General features: G+C 36.0%; 1 pseudogene; it reads right to left on the reverse strand.

The window, feature by feature from the left end:
* Positions 1-3,666: 3,666 nt before the first annotated feature.
* LOC139859103 (uncharacterized) lies at positions 3,667-4,986 on the reverse strand (annotated as a pseudogene).
* Positions 4,987-5,773: the final 787 nt, after the last annotated feature.

Below are 5,773 nucleotides of genomic sequence, written 5' to 3' on the forward strand. Positions count from 1 at the left end.
GAGGGTTTTTAACGTCTGGTTAACAAGAGTCTGATGGTTACTTGAGATCAACCATGACTAGTGGCGGTGAATGATGATCAGTAGTTGTGTACGACCAGTAGCCACGAGTACGATTTAAATTAGTTTTTTTTCGAATTGAACAAGCCTATCTGGAAATACTTTCAGATTGTGTCCCCACCAATGTTGTAAAAGTCGGTCGACGCGTCGTGGCTAAAAAACGGTCAACTGTAAAAAGTCGGTCAAGTCGGTCAAATTCGATCAAAGTCAAAGTGGTCAAAGTCGATCAAAGTAAAAGATATTATATTTTTATTTTGAAATATTGTTAATAATTGTTAATTATTCATGTTTATTGTAAATATATTTTATATTTCAAGATTCGATTTCTGCATATATCATATATAAATATATATTTAATAAAACTATTTTAAAAAGTCGACGTTGATCAACGTTCGAAGCGTCTCATTGCATCCCGTCTCAACTGACTCGTCCCTCCAAAATTCCAATCGACGCATCCCGGCTCGCATCTTTTAGAACCTTGGTCCCCACTATTACAATTTTAGTGTATCCTTAGAGTGTTCCCATCGGTACCGCCCAGGCTGGGCGCTGATGGCCCCAAACCCGCTAGGGGTCGCCCAGGCCTCCCATCCTCATTCCCGTCCATTTACAACATGTTTGTGGACGAATTTTTGGGCATTTTTTGACCGTTTGAAAAAAAAATTAAAAAAAACCTTCAACGGCTATATAACGGCTAATTGCCATTTTTCCTTTTTTTTTTATTATTTATTTATTTTATCCTTTTTACTCTATTTAAACCCCACCCAATCCGACGTCCTCCAAGTCGAGCTAAAAGTCAAAGGGACTCTTACTCATCCGATGTCGCGAGCCGTTTGTCTTCCGATTAAGTCCGCTTTAAAATTGCTCAATCGGCCCAAGCTTCACAAGATGTGGCGAATCAAACAATGAAAAAACTACAACAAGACTCCAACATGCGGACTATGTTTAAAGGATTGAAGCTTCTTTCCAAACCGGTGTCACGAGATTTGTCTTCCGATGAATACGATATGCTAATGCTTGCTCGAGAAAAAATTAAGAAAAAATATGTGAAGCAATTTCAAAACAGAGTAGTTTGATTATTTAGTTTTCTAGTATTTTATTTTAATTGTCGTAATGTTTTAATTTTAAATTGTCGTAATTTTTTAATTTTTAGTTATTGTATTTTTTTTTTAATGAAATGGTAGTTTTATGTTTTTTATTTAAAATTTATCTTATAAATATTAATAATTACGGAGTATTTGATAATATAAAAAAATTAAAAAAAATATTAAAAAAAATGAAAAGAGGAGTGTCATTGTTGGCAATGTTTAGTCTAGGTTTATTCATAGTTTAGTCCTGAAAAGAAAGTGAGATGAAGGTGCTGGAGCGCTGAATGATTAGTTAGTCCATGTTGGAAGCACTCTTACAGTTGAAATTGGGCCCATATGTAGCAATGCAACTAGTCTCATGGCCAATCAATTATTAAAAGTAAATCAACCTTTGTATGGCCCTCCATCCTCTTCAATTTATCCACTATTTTGTCTGTCACACAATAAATTTACGGTTCATGTGATACTCCGTATTAAATAAAGTTTTCTCTACTCAACTTATTTACAAAGGTAAATATTTTTACTTAAATTAACATAGTATTCCTGTGACCTTTTAACTTTTTCTTAACTATTTTGACACAGTGAGGTTCATACTTTATGCAATATGCATATTGTATATTTCTATATTTTAAATTTTAATTCATATAAAAACTTATAATAATCACACGTACTATCTTGACCACATATATCAATCCATTTCTTTTGTTCAACTTATTCAAACATTCATCAAAATGATTCAACAATATTTATATGATTAAAGTACAACAAACAAATTGCATAAACATAAACTCATAAACATATCCAATTCTGAAAGCAAAAGAATCAATACATAACTTTCAACATATTAAAATGAGATAACAATTACTTAAAAACTATAGAACGATACCTAGCTAGTCGATATGATCACCTTCGGCAACGAGTGATCGTAGAACAACCTCTAGTGTACGGATGTACCGGACCTCTAGCTCTCCAACAATTAGGCGTATAATACGACCTACCAGATCTTGGTGGACATGGTACTCTATTAGCAGATAACGCACCATACGAAATGTAATACCTCCTAATACTCCTCCATAACAAATTTCTTCGGCCATCAGAAACCGAAATATCATCATCATCATCATCATCATCATCTTCTTCTATTTCTTCCATGTTATTGTACATAGACAGTGACATCATGTCATCAGTGTCGAGAAGCAGTGAGAGCGGTTTTGTGGTGTCCACGGTGGCAAGGGAAGCGCGTGTTAGCGCCACAAGTAACAGACATATGGTAACCATGAGTGCGCTTAGACGATGAGTTAACAACATTGGTGTGGTTAGATTGTTAAGAGCTTGAGGATATGAAGTTTGAGGGAGGTGAGGGTGGGGATAAAGAGTCGCATGTGATGTGTGTTTTATTGTTGAAAAATTGTGTATTGTGGGGTTGGAGGTACAGCTAGCTGATTTGTGTTTATTGATTGTGAAAGTAAGACCATTTGTAATGGTGTGATAGGTTGTGGGATGGTGTTGTAAGTTATTTGATGATTAGGATGTGTTGTGGGAGAGAGTGGAGTAGTGGTGGTGTTGAAAGTTAGTGTTGTGGGTTGGTGTTGTGGTAGTAGAATGCTGATGTGGCATTTATTTTTGTATTTTCCTGTTTTATTTTAATTTTTTAACTTATTATTATTATTATTTAATGTAATAAAATTAAATTTAAAAAAAAAAATTGAATTGCAACGACTAGAAACTAGCCTTTTTTTTTTTTTCTTTCAATTTTCCTCTATATAAACACTCATTTACCTCAACTTAAAACACACACTTATCATATTTACTCTCTCAAATTCATCTCAAATTCCTCTCAAATTTCAAAATGAGTCCATTGAATGTTCACATCAAAGTTCATCACGGAGGTCAGTTTTCCGACGACATGAAGAGTTACACACCCTGCGACACACTTAGTTATTGGGTCGATACGCGTGAGTATCGTTATTGGTATTCTTTTCTTCCAATTATCCAGCGAGACGTACCATACCAACCGAGAGAAGTTTGGTATTTCAAAAACCCAAACGTCCGCGCAACCAAAATTGAAGATGACTTTCAATACTATGGTTTGATTGGAAAAGCTTTGGTTCGTGAAGAAGCAATTAATCTATATACTGAATTTTTGTATGAAAGTTACGCCATTTCAAGCAGTGGAGAGGATGTACCAGAAAGCTCGGACAGTGAAGATCCGGAGTTGCGAGCCTCATTTTATGCAACAAGTGACGATGAAGTTGCACCAAATGAAGGTGGTGCTGCACCAAGTGACGATGACAAGTAGTCAGTTGTTCAAGATAGCCGTTAGGAAATAATGTAATATCGTTTTAGGAACTTATGTGGTTTTTTATTTTAATGTAATCGTTTTATGAAACAATGCAATAAACGGCTATTTTAAGTAAACAACATTTGCATTAATATTATCGGAACTAGAAATACATAAATTGATAAATTGATAAAAAAAAGTACATCAAACTGAAACACATAAAAAATAAAATAGAATCACATACTACTCGACATTATTAGCGGAACGAAAAAACGGTGACAAGTTCCAAACATGTTCGGTTAGATCGGCCTCCAACATATTGTGTACTTGACGATTTTGTATTTCCTTAACAATAGCATTTCGATCCCTCAAATTCCTGATTAACCGTCGTGGCGGATTCCTTGCAATCATTCTTTCCTCTCGGTGAGTTATCACAAAACCATTGTTTTCTTGAGTCATGTTATGTAAGACAATACAAGCGTACATGTGTCTTCTAATTTTGTTGAAGTCTAAAGTTCTCGCCGGAGTTTTTAACATTGCAAATCTTCTTTGAAGTACCCCAAATGCACGCTCAATATCTTTCCTTGCACTTTCTTGAAACCTTTTAAATTTTTTGCGTGGTTCGTCAATTGGGTTGTGGGGAGCTTTTACCAACATAGCCCAATCCGGGTATATACCATCACCTAAGTAATACCCTCTCTTATAGTGATGCCCGTTTACTTCAAATGGTGAAGGTGGAGCAGTGCCATCTTTTATGGTGTTGAATAATGGCGACATATTTAAAACATTAATGTCGTTGTTTGAACCCGCCATACCAAAAAATGCATGCCATATCCACAAATCTTGAGAAGCTACTGCCTCGAGCATAACAGACGGGCCTTTTTGATCACCTCGAGTATATTGCCCTTGCCACGCAACAGGGCAATTTTTCCACTCCCAATGCATACAATCAATACTACCAAGCATACCCGGCAAACCATGTTTTTGTGAATGAAAATTATAAAGCCGAGCAATATCATCGGCGGTTGGTTTACGTAAATACTCTCTTGCAAACAAATGAAATACGCATTGACAAAAGTTTTCTAGACATTGGGCAGCAGTTTTCTCACCAATTTTTATATATTCGTCAAACATATCAGGTGTGGTTCCATACGCCATTTGGCGTATGTCCGCCGTACACTTTTGGTATATTGTCAAACTTTGACGTCCAGTACAATCGGGACGCTCCCTAAAGTACAAAAAATAATCGGGTATATTATGACTATTATAGTTAGATATACCTTCGATGATACGGAGCAACAATTGACGACTCATTCGAAACCGTCACTTGAACTTTTTTTCAGGATAAATCGGTGACTCCGCAAAATAATCATTGTATAACCTCTCGGCAGCAGCCTCACGATCTCGTGCAATATAAGTGCGGGGACGAGGGACTCGTGAACTACTCGCATCTCCTTCTACTTCTTCTTCCTCTTCTTCCCATAAACTGTTAACGAACGTAACAATTTTTTCATCATCCGAATCATCGATTAAAAAGTTAAACATTTTGAAGGCCTTATCCATTTTTTGTGATTGTTTTAGTAAGAAGAGAGTTAAAGAATGAAAGAAAGATAATTGTTGTGTGTAAAATTATAAGGTAATTATGTATATATATAGATAAAATAAATATATTAATTTTTTTTTCCGTTGGCCAACGGCTAGTTTCCTAGCCCAACCACAATCATCCACATGTCCACCACTCCCGTTTCCCTCTCCGTTGCATCGTCCCCAACGCCGCCCACCACGGCGCCGTTACGGCATTTGTCCGGCGTTTTTGGTCCTCCAGCTAGGCTACAACGGCGTTGGCCAGCACTGTTACGAGTGGTCTAATAATGTAGAAAGATGCCAATAGGATTAATTGTGTTTGTTAAAGAAAAAATGCCTGAAATGTAACTTAATTGATTAATGTGATACTCCATCCGTCCAATGTTAGTTTTTCAAAAAAAAAAAAAAACACATAATTTTATAAATATCATTATCATATTGTACTTTTTATGCCGAAATAATTTTATATTGACTCACATTTTAAAAAACCAACAAAGTTTTTCTTAATACACTACAACAATTCTAGTCTAATACGGCGACAACTTTTCGCCACATTAGACCACATGTCGCCACAATATCCTCTTTTGCGGCAACAAGTACGTCACAAAAATGTTGCCGCAATAGATCCGTCACTTTTGATATTATGCGGCCTCTTTTGTGGCGACACACGTGGGGCCCACCACCGTTTAAAGAAAAGGTAAAAGAAATTCTAAAATATGGTTTGCAGCGACAAATTGTGGCGACAATTTTGTTTCAAATAAAAAGA

Source organism: Rutidosis leptorrhynchoides, chromosome 7 (genome assembly GCF_046630445.1).
Source record: "Rutidosis leptorrhynchoides isolate AG116_Rl617_1_P2 chromosome 7, CSIRO_AGI_Rlap_v1, whole genome shotgun sequence".
NCBI classification, from domain to species: Eukaryota; Viridiplantae; Streptophyta; class Magnoliopsida; order Asterales; family Asteraceae; genus Rutidosis; species Rutidosis leptorrhynchoides.